This window comes from Phocoena sinus, chromosome 1, assembly GCF_008692025.1.
Source record: "Phocoena sinus isolate mPhoSin1 chromosome 1, mPhoSin1.pri, whole genome shotgun sequence".
Lineage (NCBI taxonomy): Eukaryota > Metazoa > Chordata > Mammalia > Artiodactyla > Phocoenidae > Phocoena > Phocoena sinus.
Window position 1 is genome coordinate 51,051,177 of NC_045763.1, and position 23,958 is coordinate 51,075,134.

At 42.9% G+C, this 23,958-nt stretch overlaps 1 protein-coding gene and 1 long non-coding RNA gene across 16 annotated transcripts in view; one reads left to right on the forward strand and one right to left on the reverse strand.

Annotated features, from left to right (window-relative positions):
• The window catches only part of FGGY (FGGY carbohydrate kinase domain containing), a 425,082-nt gene that overhangs the window by 357,808 nt on the left and 43,316 nt on the right, over positions 1-23,958 (forward strand). The window contains exon 15 of one of the 15 annotated variants that reach the window (XR_004348567.1): positions 3,005-3,199. The exons of the other annotated variants lie outside the window; for them this stretch is intronic. The gene's annotated coding sequence lies outside the window, so the exon portion shown is untranslated. The remainder of the gene's footprint in view (positions 1-3,004; positions 3,200-23,958) is intronic. 15 annotated transcript variants of the gene reach the window in all.
• Positions 1-23,958, reverse strand: part of LOC116749344 — a 68,492-nt gene that overhangs the window by 35,070 nt on the left and 9,464 nt on the right. The gene's annotated exons all lie outside the window — the stretch shown is intronic.

Consider the following 23,958-nt stretch of genomic DNA (forward strand, 5'->3'; position numbering starts at 1 on the left):
GTGGGGAAACATTGGGTTGGCCAAAAAGTTCATTCAGATGGAAAAGCCCGAACGAACTTTTTGGCCAGCCCAATATCCCCATTGGGGATGACAGCAGCAGTGAAAAGCGATGTCGGAAAAGAACTGAAACCCCCTTCTCCCAGTCTTTTCTAAGTAGGTGACAAGGGATAGAAATGAGATTGCATGCTGCATGCCCCCACCCTCACCCCCAATTTCCTTCATTGCTTCCACCGCAAGTCTTCAGTCAGCCGCAGAAGAGCAGTGGGGCAGTGGGGTTAGTGGTTTCAAAAGTGGATTTTCAAGAAGAATAGGCTTGCGTTCCAGTCTAACCTCTGTAACTTATTAAATCTAGGTTGTTGGATAATACGATTAAGCTCTCAAAGCCTCATTTCTATTATCTGTGAGTGGACAGAATAATACCTGTATCCAAATTAAAAAAAAAAAAAAAAGCTTGCTTTTTTTCTCCTTCTGAGTGGTGAGATATTATTTTCTGGATACTATATTTTTGTTTCTCAAATTAAAAAATAATAATAAAGTGACCCCGTCCACTGGGTTGTTCAGAGATGGGATGTGATGTTATCTGACATTTTGGCCACTGAGATGTCTTGTTCTAGGCTGAGGATTTTAGGGAACCTCATGACATTGGAAAGGAGACGATGCTCATCTATTATGCAGCATCTGTATGTCAGATACATTACTTTTTCATCCAGAACAGAGTAGAACTCTATTATGGCCCTTGACTCTTTGCATCATTAACATTTGCTGTCTCCCCAGCTTGCCTTAACCATCCCTGTTCCCGCAACTCCCACCCTTGAACAGCGCCTAGCATAATGCCCAGAAACCTACAGATGTCCCCCCTTGTTTAAAAAAAAGAAAAAGTGTTTCTTTAATGCATTGGGAATCACTCAACATTTGCCTGTGTTTATTTGGCCACTAATACAACCCCATATCTTAAGATACTCTCTTCCCACTCCGATACCCCCATGGCCTCATGATAAAAGGTACCATTCATTCGACCTCTCAAGTCTGGCAAAGAAGGAATCCAGGAGTATAGAAACTGATTTTGACTCCTCTCTGAGCACTCTCCTTGCTGACCACTCAGGAATTTTTTTTCCTGGCTTTTGACCCTCCCCTCTTCTTTCTTTTGATAAATCAGACAGCTGTCCCCAAAGGGATTGCATCCATTACCTTTCACTAGAGTTGAGTTCACTTTCCGTTGCATGTTTCTGTTTAAAGAGAAAGCCTTTTAAAAGGGTCGAGCATACACTGAGTGTGTACTTAATTTTTAATATGTCTGTGCCCACAGCCAAGAGAACAGAGGAGAAGCCTTAAATAACAATGAGACTGAATTGTACCTGTGTGTTTTATGTGGCACTGATTCCTAAATATATATATTCTTAGCAGCCAGGTATTATTTAATACATCCCCATTAGTCAAGATGCCAAATCTAAATGAAAACCATGTTTAAATATATTTAATAATATTATGGCTTTTGGTTGACTGTCAAACTAACATAACTGTATGTTTTCCCCAAGCCAACCCTCAGTCACTGTCTTACATTTTTACTCTGAGCGCTAGTTCTTTTGTGCTATCAAGCCAATTTTGATCATAAAACAATATATACCACAAACTTTCAGCATCGTTTTCACTGGGCCCTTAAATGTAAATGTTTTAGAAAGAGAACAACCCTAAGTTTGTTTTTTTTTTCTGGCCGAAAAACGAAATGTCTCTTCTTCGTGGGGTGAGCCCCTGAATTTAAAAGGAGATTAATAAATGTCTTAGAGATACTAAATTGTTTGTAGTTTCTGTAACAAATGGTGTCTGCCTTTTGAGTTGTTATTGCTTTTAGTGTTTTGTACTAAATGTTTTTCTTGCGATGATTCAGACTTCTGTTAGTTTTGCAATAGCGCCACCTAGGGGCTCTGGGGAACATTGAATGTGCTGCTAAAATGTTCTCACTACCTTTTAAAAAAGCAATCCCCCTACTCCTTGAGATGCAGTGACAAAAGGCTTGTGGGTCTTGGGGTTGAAGAAGAGAGAAGGCAGTAGTAACCTGATGAGATAGGTTGCTAGTTCCACCCACCAGGTTTCCAATCTGGCAGCAAACCAAAAAGAGCTGTAACTAAAAAGAGTTCTTTTTATAAAGAACTAGCCAAACTTGGAGTAAAATATTCTGTTCTAGCAGATATTTTTAAACTATTAATAAAACATCATTGCATTTATTTAACATGTTTAGCTCTTGTTCTTGTTTTCAGTAGTTTTCTTGCTGTTTTCATCCTTCTGATAGGCATTTCCTGTAGAGATTGCAGTGAAATGATTCTTGCATGTGGTGCTTTGATTTGCTCTCTTGTAGTAATTACTTTCCTCTCACATCTCCAAATGTTCTCCTGTTTTCTCTCTTCATTGTTCTCTGTATTAGTCCTTACAAAGTTTTATTTCAGCCTTTAGCCTATTTATTCTTTCCACTAATGTTTCATTATCACTTCTTCTAGTTTCTGGGTTCTTACATGGTTCTTTATGTTTACATCCTAAGGCTTTTTAAAACCTGATTGAAACTATCACAAATGTGTTTATTAAAAACATAATACAGGGCTTCCCCGGTGGCGCAGTGGTTGAGAGTCCGCCTGCCGATGCAGGGGACACGGGTTCGTGCCCTAGTCCGGGAAGATACCACATGCCGCGGAGCGGCTAGGCCCGTGAGCCATGGCCGCTGAGCCTGCGCGTCCGGAGCCTGTGCTCCACAACGGGAGAGGCCACAAGAGTGAGAGGCCCGCGTACCACAAAAAATAATAATAATAATAATACAATTCTTTGATTATATAAATGCTGATAAGTAACTCTTATAAAACTTTTTTGCACCATATTAAATTCAAAATAAGGAACATGTGTTTAACTTTGTACACTGTAGACGTCCTATGATTCATTTTAAAAAGTAAATATAGTGCATAGCAGTACATAAAATTCTTATAAGCAGGTATTACCTATGTGTCATATCTCTTTGTAGATGATGATGACAATGACGACGATTTTAGGCAGCATGTGTTGATGCTTTCTACATGCCAAGCACTGTTCAAAGCACTTTATGTGAATTAACGTATTTAATCACCACGACAATATCATGGAACTGGGCTAAAAGTATTCCTGTTTCACATATGTTTACAGAATGCTTATGCATTCCCAAAGGGGAAACTTCAACAAGGTAATGTATGAGCCTGCCACAGTTAGTGTGCGATAAAAGAGTTAACATTATTAGTTCTTTCTTGCACTTTGGGAGTCAGTTTTGGTCACTTTTCTTTGTCCCATTAACCAGCTTTCCCTTTGGAAGCTTGTGCTTCCCTTCACCCTTTGATACCTGTCTGCTTCTCCTCACTGTGTGCCTCCAGCTTTATCTATTGAAAAATCACTGTCTGCCCTCACAGAGCTTATATTCCCACTGGGAGGAGTCCAGTAACAAGTAATTCCAGAAACAAGTAATCACCATAAATAATACGATTTCAGGTAGCCAAAAAAAAAAAAAATAAATGAAAATGCTGTGAGAGAAAGTAAAGCAATGTAAGGGAACAAAGAGAGACCAGGCAGATGAGGTGGGAAGGACTGGCTGTGTGAGAGGTGGGAAAGGCCCTCCTGAGGAAGGATGTTTGAGATGAGACTGGAATGGCAGAGAGCACAGGGAGTGCAAAGGCCCTGAGATGGGAATGAACTGAATGTATCTGAAGAAAAGCAAAAAGACCAGGGAGGCAGTCCTTGTTCTCAAGTTTCTTAGAATCTTGCAGGGGAGAAATACAGTAAAACAGACAGCTGTACTAGAGTTGGCTGTGTGCTGTCTTAGGTGATGTACCTCACCCAGCCTTCAGGAGGCAGAGAAAACGCTCCAAAGGAGTGACATTTGATTCATGACTTGGAAGTGTTAACTGAACAAAGGTGTGTGTGTGTGTGTGTGTGTGTGTGTGTGTGTGTGTGTGTGTTGAGGGTCTGAGATGGGAGGAGGGTATACAGAATTCTAGATCTTGGGAACAAAGGATTCACAGACCTAAAGGTCAACTCAGTATGTATTGGATGAAAATGTGAATTTGAGTGAATAAACGAATGAACAAATGAATGCTTTTGTCTTGTAGGGGCAGCTCATAAGACGGAAGTATAAAGCCGAAAAGCATTTTGTTAGTTCACCTTGATAAATCACTGTTCCAAATTCTGCCCATTATTTCTCTGTAGGCAGACTCTTATGAAGACCCGTATTATTATCAAAAGGCTGCTTGCCTAGTAGATCATTCAGGGATTTATTGGGAAAGCGAGCTAAGCAGTCATTTTAACCTGGGGACTGGACATATCCAAAGCCCAATGGCCAGCATTCTTGTCTTTCCTGAGCATTGCTTGGGTGAGAACTATGGGATGGATAAATGGTTGAAAAACAGTCATAATCTCAAGGCTGTGCATAGAAGGGAGAGTGGCTGTTCGTGTTCGAGACCCCAGAGCTAATTCCTGGCTTGAAGAGTAGGGACCTGGCTTCTGGTCTTCGCTCTACTTGTGGTTGCGGCATTGGTCTCTAACCTGTACAGTGGAGTGGCGCCAGGCAGTGGCTAAGGTCCCTTCCAGCTCTGGAATTCTGTGTTCATCTTACTCTACCTGATAAAGAGAGGGAAGGAGTGAATGTGTATGGGCACCAGCCCTGTCCTGGGGTACTCGCTCCCCCAGAAGCCTGGGCATCTGTTGGCCCAAAGCACCCTAAGAAGCTGTCCTAATCTGCCACACTCATGCGTGGGTTCTGGCTGTCCACCACCTGTGTTCCTGCAGAGCCATGAATGACCACATTCCTGATGGCCTCCTCCTTCCCCTGTGTCTGTTCTTCTGCAGTGATCCAAGAGCTAGGTATTCCTGATGTAGCCTTTTCTTAGAGTCCACACAGGGATCCTCTGGTCTGCCCATTTTTCCTCTCCCCTTCCCGCTCTAAAGCCATATCATAAGCATTCAGATCTCAGCCCCTCCACTAACCACCTGTGTGGCCTTGGTCAGGTTTCTTAATCTCTCTGTGCCTCAGTGTGGATAGCACATAACCTATAGGGTTGTTTGTAAAGCTGAATGAGATAATTCATATAAAGCACTTAGCACAGTGCCTGGCACATCATAAGTGCACCATGCATTGCTGCCTTCCTTCCTCAAATGTTTTCTGCCCCATTCTCAGGCAAGCAGGAAGGATCCTGAGGTATACAGGACACCTCTGCCCTGAGGAGTCCAGTCCAGTGCCTCCTGTGAGGCACATGCTTTCCCTAGGTTACCTCATTGAGTCCCCACCACAATCCAGAGCGATGCTTATTCTCCTCAGAATTCTTTTCAGACTGCAGCCCAGAGACCAGAGTCATGTAACATTCCCTGCAGCATACAATTTGTAAATGGCACAGTTGGAATCAGAGCTCAGGTCTCCCAGACTCCAAATCCAGTGCCCTTTCCCCCACTTCACCCAGGCCGCCATCGCCTGGCTTGTTTTGAAGGGAAAAAGAAGAAGCAGTGCATCATGGGAGTGATCATATGGGAAATCATCTCTCCTTCCCAGGACATCCACTACCAGCTTTCAAAAGAGGGGGGACCACTAGGCTCGAGAGCCCAGCTCCCAGCAGCCCTTGCGTCAACCCATCTGAAAAGGATCCGTCTTTAAAAGCAAGGAGCCAGAAAAAATAATTCATGCTAAAAACAAACTCTGTCATGAGTCATTTGACTTTGCTTTCCCCCGAACACATAGTTTATGTCTTGGGCGAGCTAAGGCTAAAGGAACATCTGATACGTTTTAAGCTAGCAGAGCTATTATTTAAGGAGCTCTACATCCAGTGTGTGCCCATTGGACCCATGGTTTAAATCAAGGCTTGTGCTAAGGGAGCCTGACAGTTTGTTATTGCTGTTGTAGTTGTTTCGGCGTGTGATTGTGTACGAGTTTTATCAAGGTGACAAGAATCGGTCCATGATTCAAAAGTTCTCAGGTGGTGAACCAACCTACGCAGTAGCTATTCTGAGTGACTATGTGCCTGAGAGGAATGTGTATAACGTGCTGTGCTGAGATGCGTGAGCCCCTTTGGAAATGAGAGGGAGAGAATAGGGGAGGGCAGCTTCTGAAGGAGCTGCTTTCTGATTGCATCAGCAGAGGAGGGAGACTCAGCCCTGGGTCAGAGTGTTGCTCAATCCTGGATGAACAGGACATAACCCAGAACACAAGACAAGTGTCTCTGTCTCTGTGGCTGACTCGCTCCTCTTTAGATAACAGAAAAATGATAGAAATCGACTTACATTGTAAAAACTCAAAACATCAAAGAGTAAACAGGAAAGGCACAAACCTCCCCTGATCCCAGAGGTAATCGCTATTGTCCATTTTATATGTCTTTCTAAGCTTTTTAAGGCATTCATAGACATATATGTGTATATAGGGTCATATAGTAAAACTGTTCTGCAAGGTTTTTTTTTCACTTATTAGATATTTGGAATATGTCAGTGCATATAGAGCCAGCGCATGTCTGTTACATGTTGGTAGTAATTCCACAGTCGGCACATATAAAAAATGATTTAACCAATGTCCTATTGATAGAGATGTAGGTAGTTTCTAGTATCTGGCTTTTGCAAACAGCAATCAAAGGATCATCCTGGGTATGGTTCTTTATACACAAGTATGAAAAGTTCTCTTGGAGAGATACAAAAAAGTGGAATTTCTACTGGAGGGATTTATGCCTTTGAAATTATGTTAGCTGTGGCCAAAATGTCCTCCAAAAAGGCTGTCCCAATTTGTATTCCTGCCAACAGTGCCCCTGTTCCTTTGCCAACACTGCATATTGTCAGTCGTTTTAACATTTTTGCCCATTTCTTGGGCAGAAAATGACTGCTCATTGTTCTTTTCCTTTGCCTCTGCCCTGTTGCTAGTGAGAATTAACATTTTCTTTAAATCTTCAGTCTCTTAATTTCTGTCTTCTGTTAATGGCCTATTAACATCCTCTCTTCATTTTCCTCTAGGGTCGTAGGTCTTTCCCTCGGGGATTTGGAGAGGCTCTTCGTGTGCTCTGTGCATCAGTCCTTTGTCTGTCATTTATCTTGAAGACTTTCTTGTAGTAAGACCTTCAACATCCACGTTTGCTTACCGTGTCTTATAGAGGAGTTTTAAATTTTCATATACTCACATCTGTGAATCTCCTTCTTTATGGCTTCAAGATTTCTTGGAAACTTTCCCTGTAAACTGTTTCTTTTCCTGGAGCTGTGTTTTTCAGAATAATAACATTTTAGACTACAACACCCCGGGTTAGCAGAATGGTCTCTGTTTTTGCAGACATTCTTGGTAATTTCACCATTAATTACGGGGAAATTTTGAAACCATGTGGATCAGTCCTAGGCAAATGAGAGACAGCAGGGAACTAACTAGGAGCGGGCAGCCTGAAGTCATCTATATGGACCTTGGACCATATCCAGGCTCCTGTACTTACCACTTGATTTGGGGACATCACTTTGCTGCTCTGAGCCTTAGTTTATTTCTCTGTAAAATGGGGCAAATCACAATTTCAAAGGGTTACTGTGAGGTTTAATATCTCCCATGTCTCAGCCTACTCAATACATGTTTGTTTCTGCCCCTCCTGATAAAAGGCCTTTTTCTCCCCACACACATGTAAATGTAACTGGTCACTTAAGACTGTTGACTTTCATCTCTTCTGAGGATTTTGTAGCTGAATCGTGGAGTCACAGCTTGCCCAAGAGTCTGAGGCAATTTCCTCCTGATGCATCTCTGTGGGCCTAAGGGAAACTAAACACCTACGCCATTGCTCAATGCTGGAAAATTCTCCAGGGTGGCCGACCCCTCTTGGCGGAGAGAAGCCAGGGCTCTGGGGGACTACTGCAGTCCATGTGGGTGGAGAGCTTTTGTCGTTCCTGGACTCACTGAGCCTCCTGCTTGTGCGGGCACAATTCCCTCTCCTTGGAAATCTCTTCCCCTCCCCTTGCCTGGCATCCTTCACTTCTTATAGCAACACAACACTCGAAGTTGGGAGCCCAGACACTTGAGCCAGACTGCCTGGGTTCAAAATCCAGCTCTGCCACTCTTACTTGTGAAGCCTGGAACAAATGTCTTCATCTCTCTCTACCTCAATTTCCCTATCTGTAAAATGGAAATACTGGTATGACCTACCTCATAGGACTGTTATGAGAGTTGATACTTATAAAGCCCTTGGCATATAGTACAGTGATCCAAGGAGCTACAAAGAAATCATATACAGTATCTGAATCCTGGCTCCTTCTTTCATAGCCAGTTGACTCTGGATAATGTACTTGTTCTGACCTCAGCTCTCTCATTTGTAAAATGGGTATGAAAATAGCTATTTCATAGGATTGCTGGGAAAGTCAAATGGGATAATGTATGTCATGAGTATAGGGCTTCAATTATTGGTGGCTACTGTGGTGATGGTTATTGAAAAAGACGGGAATGAATATGCAGGGAATACCTAAAACTCAAAAGCAGAGGGGCTGGTGATTAAAAGAGAAGGTTCTGGAGTCAGACACACTGGGTTGGAATTCAGCCTCCACTACCCTTGGCCCTGTGACCTTGGATGGACCTAAACCTTTTTGGCGTTCAGTTTCCTGATCTGTTAAATAGGATTGATAGTGGGGCCTACCTCTAGGCTTGTAGGCTTGTTATGAAGAGGAAATGATGATAAACCAGGAACATAGGAAATGCTTAATAAAATTAACTGTTATTGTTCCTCATATCTCCTGCCCATCAATGGGATGATTCTCGTCTGCAGTCAGGAGTCCCTGGGTAGGAGAAATGGCAGCACAGCCAGAGCCCCTGCCCAATCCATTCTGCTGGGTTTGGAGCACAAGGTAGGAAAGAGGATCAAAACTCAAGAAGGGAAACTGAGGCAGAAGCCTGGTTTTTACGGATCAACCAAAATGATTGAGGTAGAGAGAAAAAAAACACAATTAAGGATGTCCCTCAAGATTTATCTGCAATGATATATTTCCTTTTAATTCTTAAAGCAGTCCTATTGGGTAGGTTCTGTTATTTCCAGTTTTCACCTGGTGAAACTGAGGGTGAGAAAATGCAAGTGACTTGCATAAGATCACACAACTAACAAGTGGAGGAGCGGGGATTTGTGCCCAGAACCATCTGGTTCCAAATCCCTAACGCTACGCTGTCAGTATCTGTCCCGCCTCTGTTGGGAGCAACTCAGAGGCCAAGCAGGACGGGGCTGGGGGGCCCCTGTTTCCCTGGGAGAGCAGAGGAGGTGGAGACAGGGGCAGTGGGCCTGGAGCTGACAGCCTGCATGTAAAAGTTTGGAAAGTTTGCCCTGAAAGAAAAGAGAGTGTTTTCAGCTGAGGCCATTTTCAGCTGTACCCTGTGTACTAGGCCAAGGGTAAACAAAACCACAGCCATAAACAGTACTCCCCAGAATTCTCGTCACAACAGCCCACTGTGCTCTTTCTGTTTGGAGATGACTGTCGAAACACTTTGCGTGAAAGTGTCTGAGTCTGTTCCTGTTCACCAAGTCAGTCACAGCCCATTCGAACAAGGTGCCTTGGGTGTGAGTAGAGATGCAAGAGTCATCAGGTGACCAGCCATTATGAAGTCTCAACAAATGGCCTGCCCGGGAAACCAGCATCCCTGGACTAGGGCCAGGCCTATCCTAACGCCACTGCTTGGAAGGGGCCCCTCCTAGTTCAGAGGGCCTGTCCCAGCTCGTTACAGAATATGTTTTTATAGCTATCCTTTCTCTAATTAAACATAAAGTATCAAAGCTGGAATCAACTGAACAAGTCATCTAGTTTAGTGCATTTAAAAGTTGGAGACATTTGGTTCCCAGTGGGAGGTGACATTCCCAAGGTTATAGAGAGAAAACCTGAGACTGGAATCCAAGCCTCCTGATTCTTAGTCTAAAACACGTCTAACGCTGCCCTCCTGAACCTTTCCAACACAGTTGCAAAATTCCTGCCAGCCTCTCCAAAGGGCAGGGCTGGAAGGTGGGAGAGGTGGGAGGGAGGTTGTGTTTGTCCTTGATACTTTCTACCTTGCCCTCTACATCTGTTCCCCCATTTCAGTGTTTCCTCTCACCTGCCAAAACTAACTAGTCCTGTGAGCCCAAATCTAGATCCTTGAGAAGCAGCTTCTCGGGTTTGCAGAGTCATTCCTGCTCCCCCGTCCAGGGTTTTTTCCTGCTGTGGCAGTGCTGCCTCTTGAACAATGGACAGGCCCACAGACCAGGAGGATGCCTGGCTCAGCCCCTCTTGGGTGGGTTTCCCAGGTGAGATGTGGCCTCCCCAAGTATCATTCCACATCTCCAGAGGCAGGCCAGGAAGAGGAAAGGGATGAATGTTAATTGATCACCTGGGAACATGCTGGATTATAACCACATTTAATCTGTAACTGAGGCTATGTGAGGTAGATAGATGTTATCATCTCCGCTTGCAAACAGGAGCAAGAAGTTAGGAAGGCAAATCACTTGTTCAAAGCCACACAGCCAGAAAGTTGGGACTTGAACCTAGACTTGTGTGAAAATCCAAAGTATAAGCTCTTTCAAGTTCACCAAGCTACAGAAAGTGAGATTAAAGTGTGTGTGGAGGGCTGCCCTGGTGGCGCAGTGGTTGAGAGTCCGCCTGCCGATGCAGGGGATGCGGGTTCGTGCCCCGGTCCGGGAGGATCCCACATGCCGCGGAGCGGCTGGGCCCGTGAGCCATGGCCGCTGAGCCTGCGCATCCGGAGCCTGTGCTCCGCAACGGGAGAGGCCACAGCAGTGAGAGGCCCGCGTACCGCAAAAAAAAAAAAAAAGAAAGTGTGTGTGTACACACGCACACAAGCGCGCACACACACAGTGGAAAAGTGCTTTCTAAACTGTGAAGAGCCACCCACCCGTGCAGGATGATGAGGATGACAGCACCCAGTCCAGGCCAAGCATGAAATGGCTCCCCACAGGCGGGTGCTTAGCCTCTGGGGAAACTCGCCTTCCACGAGGAAGTCTGGGGAGCACAGCCATTACTCACAGCATCTTCTTACAAGGAAGGGAGTGGAGGGGCTCTTTAGGGGCAAGGATCTCTCAGCTAGTCCAGCAGTTCTCAGACGTCATCAGAGGACTACCACAGGCAGAACCAACTGTGTAATTTATGGGATCTGGTACCAAATGAAAATGTGGGCCCCTGGCCGGGGGCAGGGAAGTCACTCATGGCTGACAGGTGACCCCCAAGGGTTTCCAGCTTCCCAGTTGCCTACCCAACCCTCCGTGGCAGTGGGGAGTGGTGGGGAGAGACACTGCTTGCCTGGCCCTGAGACACTGCAGGCTCACAACCTGGCCTGGCTCTCCCCGCAGCTGTGCTTGTCCCTACACTCCTGCCACCCCATGCCACCCTGTCATCACCCCAGGGGTGCGTGGTCAGCAGTGGAGAAATGGGGTAAGGTGCCAGGCAGGGAGCAGGCTGGGGCTGGACAGGGAAAGGCCCCACACCCAGCACATGCTCTGCTGTCCCATCAGCCTTCGTCCGCAAAGTGCACATTCAAAGATAAAATTAAGAATTTCAAAACAGGGACTGCAGATCACTAAACCCCAAGCTTGAGCCTTCCTGGCGTGGGACCCTGGATGACCACACAGGTGACATACCCGTGAAGTTTGCCCTTACTGCAGGTCCTTAGCAAAGTTTCACTAGTACAGAGGAAATGAAGAAATAAGGGTAGTATGTCGAGTTTTTAACAAAGCTGTATGTAAACAATTTAAATGATTTCCCTGTATTCTGAGATCACGATAACTTTTTCTTTTTTTTTGCTTTGATGTTAAAAGCTTTTTTGTTATGACATCATGGTCAGAGTAAACGTTGAGTAGGTTTTTTGTTTTTTGTTTTTTTTTTTTTTCATAGGTTCTCGTTTGGCAAAATAAGACGCTGACAATTCTTTGTAGGTCTCCAAAAGGTTTGGAGATTGTATTGGTCCAGAGATTGGAAACTCCCGAGCTGGGGCTTTCAAGGAGAAAGCCCTTCCTGATTGTTGGGGAATGGAGCCTTTTCCCAGCTGCTGGCATCAGAAAGGCATACAGTTAGTAATTGTGGTATATTTCAGTATTTTCTAGGTACATCTTTGCTTTTGTGAAGTCTAAACTCTGGTGGAGTCTGTGAGAAGAGGCAACACAGAATAAGGGCATCAAAATCAAAATTCAAAGTCTGAAACTCCCAGTTCCCTATGACCCTTGAGAGATCATTTCTGCAAATTTCCCAACCATCAGGAGGTCCACAGAAGTAAATTGGAGAGGTGATAACACACCCAAGGACAGACCCAGCCTATGTCTTATGTCCTGGTCTAATTATTAATAATCGGTCATTAAACTGTCCAGGACTCCAAGGAGAATTTATTGGGATAATAAACTATGGCTACCCTTATTAAAGGCTCCTTCACCTCTCCTGAGGCAACAAGCCCCCCAGAGGCGGCTGTTTCCCTGGGCAGGAACCTATGGAGGCCAGTTGAAGGGCTGCATTTGTCCTGCCAGAGGCCTGGGCTCGTTGACAGCCTGGAGCCTGGAAGATCCCCTTGTGGTGGTAAATCTGTGTGACTCCCAGCCCAGCGGCTCCCACCATTGTATTTTTTTGTATCAAGTCGAAGGCCCACCCACTTTCAATCCTTTGATGAGGGAAAATATGTCAACACAATGGTCCACTGGACTCTGGGCGTAGACAACATGCAATGCTTTTTGGGGTCTGTAGCCTAAATGGTTTTACTCCAGAAGATGTGGAATTAAAGATAAAGCAGACAGCTAATTGCTGTTAAACCACATGCTCCAAACCAAGCGTTATGGTCTCTTCTCAGTTACAGAACCAGAGAGGCTTTCCCCAGAATAGGCGTTGGTAGACTGGGCTTTGGGGTGAGAAGCAAGAAGGAGGAAGAAGGGGAAGAGGAGGACAAGAGAGAAATAACACGTCACAGAGGGGTACGGTTCTGAAATGCACAAAGTCTGTGCCATTTAATTGGGATTACTTTTGCTTTTTATCCCATGTGGATTTCTTCTTATCCATATGGAAAGAAATCTTTGACAATACCTGCTTCAGAGTCTCAGGTTTAAGAAGCCAATCACTGACCCGAGGAAAAAGAGACATAAATCACTTTCAAGTTCTTCAGACAAAGAACAGCTCGAGGCAAGCTGGAGCGTTTGCAGGGCATTTTTGTGACATTTCTGGATGCCCTTTGTTTCCCCCTTTCAAGAAAAGCCCTTTCTTTGCTTGCCTTCTCACATAACAGCTTGGGATTCTTGTCCCCCCCAAAAAATGCATTTGAACTTGTGGGTTTGTTAAGAGTCAGGGCATGAAGCATTTTTCCATGGTAGAAAATTCTGGCATTCCAAAGCAGAACTAATGTGAGATTTGGGAAGGCTGCCCTATTTGTGCACTTAATTAGGGCTCCCCAAAGGCAGCTGATCCATTGGTGTCATAGGAAACCGACGCCAAGGCCAGCGAAGGCTGCAAATGTGTGAGTACCCAAGAGGGGGGCGAATGTAGATTCCACACCTGTTCCCCACTGCCTTGGATCAGGACTCAAGGACTATAAAGACAAGGGCTTGCCTGAAATGCTCATTTGGATCCCAGGCCTGATTTCATCGTTCTGTGTGTCAGCAGTGTTTGAGTCAAGTCCCAAAACACTTGGAGATAAAGGATCAGAGTTATTTGGATCTATCTATTTGGATCTATGAAATAAAGTCTTGGTTCTGAAGATCTGTGAAGTTGACAAAATTACAGTGGAAAAACTATAGACTTTAAAGACCAACCAGCCTGTGCTTTGAGTCTTACTCTGCCACTAGTAGATGGTGTCAGTTTTTGAAGAAGTTATCCAGTTATTTCCGAGATTTAGTTTTCTTCCCTATAGGAGGCCGTACTAACACCTCTCCCATGGGTTCATTATCGTAACAACAGCTAACATTTGTTGAGCAATTACGGTGTGTAAGGCACTGTTCTAAGAGCATGAATTGTATTAACTCTTCCATCCTCTGTAGACCGTATAAGGTAAAGTCTGTATTAGAGGTTGGCAAACTGCTCCCCATGGGCCAATGTTTGCCCACTGCCCATTTGTGCAGATAATATTTTACTGGAACACAGTTATGCCCATCTGTTCATGTCTACTCTGTGGCTACTTTCATGCTATAGCTCCAAGGTTGAGTAGTCGAAACAGAAACTGTGTGTCCAACCAGATCTAAAATATCTACTATCTGGCTTTGTACAGAAACAAATTTGCCAACCCCTGCTTTAAATTATCCCAATTGAAAGATGAAGAAAATAAACCATAGGCATTTTTGGGGAGCTGTGCCCCATGGCATGTGGAATCTTAGCTCCCCGACCAGGAATCAAACCCACACCCCCTGCATTGGAAGTGCAGCGTCTTAACCACTGGACCACCAGTGAAGTCCAACCATAGACATTTAAAATAGCTTAACTGAGGTCGTACAGCTGGTGACAGATAGACCTAGGATTAGAACCTAGTATCCTGACTCCAGAACTTGTGACCTTCACCAGTATCCTACGTGTATAATAATATACATGAATTGCCCAGTGCAGTGCCTGACGCATAGGAGATGCCTGACACATCTGTTTGCTTAAGCGATCCTTTGCGTTCCCCCACGGTCCTCCTTTTCCTTCTGCCTCCTTTTGCAGCTTCATATCAATTTCTATTGCCTTTTCCTTCTCTTCTGCCAGATTATGTTTTCAATTCTGCAGACTTCTGGGCAATTTTATACCCATTATCTCAATGCATCAAACAACCCTGTGAGGTCGGTATCATTATCTTCATTTAAAAGATGTAGAAACCACTCCCGACCTCTGAACTCCCAGGAGTTTTTACACTTCATTTGTTAACCTTCAGAGGAAACGTTGCTAGGAGCTTTGGGAACATTTATTTAATGCTGAAAACTAACATTAGAGAAAAAATCTCGACAGTTACTCGAGAAAGGATTACAATCTAATTGGGGTGAGAAAATAGTGTAAAATATTGGAACAACAGCAGGCATTTTTAAAGTTAAGTTATTTAGTACAGATCGTGAGTGGGTGTGAATTCAGGGAGCTGGGACAAGAGGATGGACCGGGTGTGTGGGGTGCAGGCAGGGACGGTTTCCAGGAGGCGGTCCAATGTGAGCTGGGCCTCTAACGTGGGGCAGGATCTTAAAAAGAGAATCTCAGATTTGAGTATCATGGGAGTGAGGAAAGGAACCACAGAGAGAAGACAGAAATGGAAATGTCTCAAAGGGACAGGCCCAGCAAATCCCAGAGAACTCTGGCAAATCAGAATGAGTAAATAGGGAACAGGTTGTGTTTGACTTTGAAGGCCAGAGAGAGGGCCTTAGAATAATAATAGTGCTAATTATGATAACACTTAGGTGCAGGATTGCTGACCCAGGCACTCTAGATTCATACTCTCCTTTAACCCCACCAACCCTTCAGTGATATAGGTATTGTCCTATTTCGCAGATGAGAACATTTGAGGCTTAGCCTGTAGCAATCAAACGTTAGTGGGAAAATCAGAACTATTCCACAGGCCTAGTTCAAGAGCACAGGGCTTTTTGTTGTTACTTTTCTTCTGTGGATACACGTGCTTGCAGGTGGGGTTTTAGATATGCCCATACAGTATAATCTTAGGCTCTGCTGGTTAAATTGTTCTTGCTTTCTCTGATGCTATAATCTATTATCAATTGCCCGTGGACTCAGATGGAGAACACCAGGAATTAGATGCTCTACACCTGGACCACTGATACCTCCCATCGCAGGCACTATGGAGCCATGGAATGCTTTTGAGTGGGAGACGCCATGATGAAAGGAACTACTCTGCCAACGAAGTCAGGCTGGACGAGAGCTGGGAAAGACAGGAAGGAGGAGGTAGTATGAACTCACAAGTGTGATATGCAGTTGTTAGTTCACCTTGGATTGAGCCACAAGAGCTAGGGTTTGGGGTGACTGAAGAGGACATGGCAAGAAGAGAAGGGTAGATTTATGGAGTCAGAGGGCCATGACCAGCACTGCTTAGACCTTACTACTAGACAGCCACGCTTGATGAACAGAGGACTTGGAGTCTGAAGATTTAGGTCCACATCTTGGCTCTACTGCTAAAGTTGCACTGTGTGAAGAAAGAGGGAAAAGGGAAGAATTATATGCTGTTTGAGTTAGACAGCATCTCATGTGTCTTCCCATCAACTCTGGGAGGTGGTAATAATAAGAGCAATAGGTAACATGTAAATACTTCTGTGTGCCAGCACTTTCTGTGTTCTCTTCTAGCCATTTCTCTATATTTTTAATCTTCATAGAAACCCCATGAGATAAGGGGCATTGTTATTCCCTTTGGATAGATGAGGTGACTGAGGCACAGAGAGGTTAAGTAACATGGCTGTGGTCACACAGCTGGTAAATAGAGGAACTAAGCTTTGAACCCAGGCAGTTTGGCCCCCAGAGTCCATGCTCTTAGTCATTTTCACCCTGTCTCTAAGGCATGTTTCACCTCGAGGAGTGTTCTGGGGGTAAGGTTATTCTATGCCACCCTGTAACCTGCACACTGACAGTCCTGCCTCTGCACCACAGGGTCAGGGACCTCCCACTGAGAAGGCTTCCTGCCACAGCCTGGTACTTCTCACAGCTGTCTGGAACCTTTCACTCCATCCTCCACCCAGACCCTCACACCCTGACCTCCTGGCTCCTGGCCACACCCATTGCCCTTGATTCTAGCTTCCCACCCCTGTAGGACTTGTGCCCCTGTACCACACCTCCAGCTCCCCTTCTCTGAACAATTTGTTTTTGTCCTTTGGACACTTTTACCTCTTTGTTCAAGGTAAGACTCTAGCACCCAGGTTCCTCCCCCACCCCATGCCAGCCCACACAAGTGGCATCCCCATCAGATTTGTACCAGCTTCTGGGAACAGGACCGGACAACTTGTTCAGCCACCTTCTCAAGGGCTGGTCCCTGGCAGCTGTACCGGTCCCACCTGTTTCCGGCCTGGTAGCCACCAATCCAACTAGATGGGACTATTCTGGGAGCAGCAAGAAGACTTAGTCACCCTAGTTGAGTCTTCCTTAACAAAAGAAGTCGAAAGGCCTTTTGTTTTTGTTGTTTGTTTTGTTAATGTGCATTAACGTTCTGCCCAGGATGCTATAGCAGTTAAGACATGGCCCCTGAAGTCAGAAGGATACGGGTTCAAAATCCAGTTCTGCTGCTTGCTAGCTGTGTCATCCTAGGAAAATTGTTCCATCTTAGCTCTTCATTTGTAAAGTGGAGCTAAAAGAAGGCCTATCTTATGGGGTAGTCACAAGAATTCGGTGAAAGGATGTATGTGAGCATGTATCACACCACCTGACCAGCAGTAAGTGCTCAGTAAGTGGTAGTTACTATCAGCATTATATTAAGTGTCATTATATAAAGTATCATTCAAGACTCCCTGGAGATAGTTCATTCAGACAGTTATTTACTCAACGGACATTTATCAGGAGGCTGCTGTTTGCCAAATCTATGCCAGGTACAAATATAGGATGTATGTTTATGAAAGGAAGGAATGCATGTTAATCACTTATTATAGGCCAGACACTGTTCTAGGCATTTTAGGGACATATTTCATTTCACCTTTTTTTTTCAAGTACATATTCATTATTTTAGTTTTTTAGTTTTTTAACCTTAGAAAGTATATATATATATATATATATATTTTTTTTTTTACAGTAAGTCCTTGTTGGTTACCTGTTTCAGATATAGCAGTGTGTACATGTCAATCCCAAATTCCCAATCTAACTGCCACTACACTCCCCCATAACCATAAATTCATTCTCTAAGTCTGTGAATCTGTTTCTGTTTTGTAAATAAGTTCCAAAACAAAAAGATACAAATGAACTTATTTATATTTCATCTTGATAAGGGTTTTGCAGGCAGACATCATAATTGTCATTTTACAGATGAAGAAACTGAGGTTCATAAAGGTTAACTCCCCCAAAGACGTGGCCAGTGAGTGAGTGTAGCCATAAATCAACCAAGATATTCTGAGATCAATTCCCCACTATTGAGAGATCCACATTTTACTCTCATACTCATGCAACCGAATGCCTTTATCTATGCACCCACCTTTCTGGTTAAAAGGAGGTACAAAGGAATGTGTTTTTTATTTCATCCTTATTGGTACAAACCTCTGAAAGAGGTGAGAGCTCTGTGCCTATCTTAGCATTCCAGCGATGAGCCTGGTGGGGACTGCCCTCCAATGATTGGGGATTTCGTCATCTTTCAGGATAACTTCTCTCCTTACATGGGATTAGAACTAGAGGGGGAGAAGGCAGCAGGTAAGGAGCTTATACTGGACTCACCCAAGGCATACTTTGCAAGTTATTTTGTTTTTTTTTAAATCAGTCCCAGTCATAAGCTTGCTTTTTGGATCCATGCCTTATGCCTCTAGCCATTGAAAGCCAAGTATGTCAAGGGAAAAAAGGTCCTTCAGTTAGTTGAAATTTTATTCTGTTTCTACTTTGGTGGTTTGAAACTAATTACAGACTCTGGGTTGTGCCTATATGTCCAAAATGAAATGAGAGTTTGAGCCAATTGCTCTAATAACGAAGAGAGGAAAATCCACTTTTCTCTCCATTATCTAAAGATTTCAGGCATATGTGAGTTTTGTTTTTTTTTTTTAAATCGAATTATGTGAAAAGTTGGCCTCAAGCCTTCATTTCACTTTGCCTTTCTAGAAACTAGTCTGAAATTTTGTTTTGGAAAGGAGATGACATGCCTTAGACTGCTTCGGTGGGACTAGAGGGTCTTGTTGGAGCAATCGCAGGCTAAGAGATTTTGGTATTGTTATGATAAAATGTTTGTGTATGCTTGGGGGAGGGAGGTGTATTGCAAAGAATGACTCTTCATTTAAATTTTTTTTGAAAGGCTGGAGTACCTAAAATAAATTTCAAGATGAACAGTTTCCATTCATCTCACTTATTGATTCATTTATTTGGTCCTCACTGTTGCCTAGAAGGCCCGCCCGGCCTGGCTCTTTGCCCCGTGCCCAGGCCGCTCCATCTATCCTGGCCCTTTCACTCTCTGTCCACATACTAAACACACTCCCACCTCTGGGCTTTTAGACGTACAGTTCCCTCTACATGGAATCCTCTTCCTTAGATATTTGCATGATTCATCCTCTCATCCCCTTCAGATATTTGCTCAACTATCATTTTATCAGAGAGATGCCATTCCTGCCACCCTATACAAACTGCCTTGTCTACTCCTGTCATTCTTTATCCCTTATCCTACTTGATTTTGTTTCCTTAGTACTTATCGCCATCTGACATAATGTATCTGTATATGTATATACGTTAAGGTTCAGTCTTTGTGCTGTAACATTCAGTGGTTTTGACAAATGCATAATGTTGTATATATACAACTATAGTATCATATAGAATAATTTCAGCACCCCCCAAAAAATCCCCTGTGCTTCACCTATTTAATCATCCCTCCCTTCTCCCTGAGCCCTTGGCAACTACTGATCTTTTCATTACCCTAGTAGTTTTCCCTTTTCCAGAATGTCACGTAATTGGGATCATGAATATGTAACCTTTTCAGACTGGTTTCTCTCACTTAGTAATATGCATTTAAGATTCATCCACGTCTTATTGTGGCTTGGTAGTTCATTTCTTTTTATTGTGTAATAATATTCAATTGTATAGTTGTACCAATTTGTTTATCCATTCACCCACTGGAGGACATCTGGTTGCCACTGGTTTTTGGTAACTATGAATAAACATTTGCATACAGGTTTTTGTGTGGACTTAAGTTTTCAAATCAGTTGGGTAAATACCTAGGAACACAATTGCTGGGTTGTATGTTAAGACTATGTTTAGATGTGTTATAAACTACCAAACTGTCTTCCAAAGTAGCTGTATTATTTTGCATTTCCACCAGCAAAGAATGAGAGTTCCTGTTACTCCACATCTGTGTCAGTGTTGACATTGTCAGTTTTGCAGATTTTGTCTATTCTAATAGTTATGTAGTGGTATATCATTATTGTTTTAATTTGTAATTCCCTGGCGGCAAATGATGTTGAGTATCTTTTCATATGATTATTTGCCACCAGTCGATCTTCTTTGGTGAAGTTCATATCTTTTGCTCATATTTTCACTGGGTTGCTTGTTTTATTATTGTTGAATTTTAAGTATTCTTTGTATATTTCGGATATAAGTTCTCAGATATATGTTTTACAAATATTTTCTCCAAGTCTGTGGCTTGTCTCTTCATTCTCTTAAAATTGTCTATCACAGAGCAGTTTTTAAATTTTAATGATCCAGCTTATCATTTTTTTCTTTCATGGATTGTTCTTTTGATGTTGTATCTAAAAACTCGTCATTAAACCTAAGGTCACCTTGATTTTCTCCTGTGTTATCTTCTAGAACTTTTACAGTTTTACGTTTTACATTTAGGTTTATGATCCATTTTGAGTTAAGTTTTGTGAAAGGTGTAATGTCAGTATCTAGATTTTTTTTTTTTTTTTTGCATGTGTGTGTCCAGTTTTTTCAACACCATTTGTTGAAAACACTACCCTTTATCCTGTTAATCGACTTTGCTCCTTTGTCAAAGATCAATTTGAATGTGTTTGTGTGGGTCTGCTTATGGGCTTACTCTTCTGTTCCATTGATCTATTTGTCTGTTCTTTCACCAATACCACATTATTGTGATTATTATAGCTTTATAGTAAGCCATGAAGTCAGGTTATGTCCATCCTCTAACTTTGTTCTCCTTTAGTATTATAGTGACTAATAAGTATTTTGCCTTTCCATATAAGTCTTAGAATCATTTTGTTTTGTTTACGGATAGCTTGCTGAGTGTTCAGTTGGGACTGTGTTGAATCTATTGATCAGGTTGGGGAAATTTGTCATCTTAACAATATTGAATCTTCCAATCCATGAATATAGAATATCTCTCCATTTACTTAAATATTCTTTTTCTTTCATTAGAGTTATGTGCTTTTCCATGTATAGATTCTATACATTTTGTGTTAAACTTATACACAAGGACTTTGGTTTTTTACAGTATGCTATTGTAAATGATTTTAACTTCAAACTCCAATTTTTCATTGCTAGTAATTGGTGGGATGTAATTGACTTTATATATTAACCTTGTATCTTGTGACTTTACTATGTTCCCTTACTAGTTTAAAAAGGTGTTTTGTTTATTTTTTTTATTCTTTGAGGTTTCCTACATAGATAGTCATGTCATCTAAGAATAAAGATAGTTTTATTTCTTCCTTCTCAATCTGTATGCTTTTTTATCTGTTTTTCTTGTCTTATTGCACCAGCTAAGAGCAATACAATCTTGAATAAGAGTGGTAAGAAAGGACATCCTTGCCTTGTTCCCAGTCTTTGGGGGGAAAGCATTCAGTTTTTTCTCATTAAGTATGATATTAGCTGTAGAGTTTTTTGTAAATGTTCTTTATCAAATTGAGGTTGTAGAGTTTTTTGTAGATGTTCTTTATCAAATGGAGGATGGTCCCATATATTCCAAGTTTGCTGAGAGGTTTTAATCATGAGTAGGTGTTGGAGTTTATCAAATGCTTTTTCTGCATCTATTAATATGATTATATGAATTTTATTCTTTAACCTGTTGATGTGGTGAATTACACTGATTGATTTTTATAAATGTTGAACCAGCCTTGCATACCGAGAATAAATTCTATTTGGTTGTGGTGTGTAGTTCTTTTTATACATTGTTCAATTTCTTCAATGAAAAATCAGTTTCATTGATTTTTTTCTGTATTGTTTTCCTGTGTTCAATTTCACTGATTTCTGCTTTTTATTATTTAGTTTTTTCTTCTTCTTTTTTTTCTTTTTTTCTTTGCTTAATTTAGGCTTAAATTGCTCCCCTGTCTTTGGGCTTCCACAAGAACTCCTCCTTAAATAGAGCCTGCATCTTGTAGCTCTTTCAGTTGTCATCCACTATTACTACACTGGAACCCTGTTTGTATCATTTTAAGGTGTAGGGAAGGGAAACAGCCTAGAATCTTTTGATTGAATCCTGGGCCTATGTCCTTGGGTTGTGACCTTCACAAATGTTTCTTACCATTTTTCCCCCCTTGTAGGTGAGAAAGGGAGACTGGAAGGAGCTAGAGTTGGAGGGATGTCCTTCCCCTGGGTGGGGTAAGGCTCTGGTTAAGCCTTTTCCCCTTAAAAGTAGGCCTTTGTTATAAAGATCTCTCTGGCATATTTTCACAGTGTTTCCTCTTTTTCACTCCTGCTGGAGCCAGTAGGGGATCATCTTGGATCATTCTTGCCTCTTTACAGTGAGAATCTGGTAGGGTTCCTGGAGGTAAAACCCATGAAAGGGTGGGCCTCCCAGTAAGACTGAAGCCCCAGAAGTTTCTCAGTCTCATGCTAGTCCACGCTCAGCCCCCAGCACTTCATCAAAATTATCACTTAAATGTCCCTACCAGTTTGTGGCTCCAGTGGCTTCTGCTCTAGGTAAGAAGATCTCAACTGCAACTCTCTAGAATTATCCTGTTTCTCCAGATCTCAGGGTGGTGGTTTGCTCTGTAACCTCAGTTCTCCAAACAATCCAAGACAGATCAGTGATTTTTGGTTTGTTAGCTCTTTTCTTGTTATAGGAATGGGGGTAATGACTTCTAACTCCTTTACACAGTTGAGCTGTAACTGGAAGTCTCTCTGTGTATTTCCTTAGTGTATTTCCTGATGCTCTTACAAGGATGTAAACTTATGAAAGCAGGGGCTATGTCTGTTTTATTCACTGGTGTATCTTCAGTAGCTAAAATAGTACCTGACTCAGAGTTGGTGCTTAATAAATATTTGTTAAATGCATTGATTAATCAGTTGATGCTCACTGAGCACATCAATATACTAGGCACTGTGCTTGGTATGGAGATAACAACAGTGAAAAAGGAAGATCCCATGTGTCTACAGTCGTTATTACAGTGGCGGTAGGGGGTATGGTGGGCATATACTTTAAATGGAAATAACAATAAACTACGGATTAGAGGATAGGGAGGTACTGAAGCATAGAAGACACCTACCTAAACTAACCTAAGCAAGAGGGAGGTAAAACATTGCCAGAGGAGGAAACCACCATGTGAGTTGACTTGTAAAGAATGAATAGCTTCTAGCCCATACGATGGAGGGTGATCCTGGCAGAGGGACAGCATAGATCCGATGAAGTCCATGTCGGACAATGTGCAAAGTGATTTTCTCCCCCACCTCATGTAACGTTTAGTGCTCCACATAAGGCAGGCACCATTAACTCATTTCACAGATCAGAGAGTTTAAGTGATTCGACAGAATGTCACCAGTGCTGAGTAATGAAGCAAGTCCCTTTGAGTCCAGAGTCCACTTTCTTCCTGCTACAAATATGATTAAAGCATGAATTCAGAGCCTGGTGGAGGAGCCAAACACATAAACAGATCTTTCTGGTACCAGTGCTCCCTTTGAATTTGCTTCATTGTTGTTTTTCTTTAAGACTGCAGCCCTAGAAGTAGTGAGTTGCAAATCAGGGCTGCTTTGCAAATGCCCACAAACCACTGGGGGGAGTTTTGTCAAAGAAGGCGGGAAAGAAAAATAAATGTGGGTTTCTGCTCTTTAAACCTCAGCCCAGTGAGGCAGACTTCCTGGAATACTTCAGGCTGCTTCAAAGGCCTATTGTGGGAAGTCTCCAGATGTGCGTGAAAAACCTCACTGGGGAGCTTCCCAGTGAAGAGGCCTTTTAAGCTTGAACTGAGATGAAGGAAGTTGACGTGATGAGTCCTACCAGGTGGCCCGTTTTCTGAAGGCACCCAGATTCCACCATAACCTTGAGAAGGCGGGGGCGGGGGGGGGATTAGCCAGTTCAGATGCCTTTGCCAAACAGTGCATCTTTTTTGATTGTGGACAGCAGGGGTCTTTTTTTGCTGGAATCAGGGGTGGGGGGCATTCACCAAATGATTTATCTACCTTTAAATTGTTAGTGACAGTCTGGTCATTCCTCCGGCATATCTTGGGAGGGCT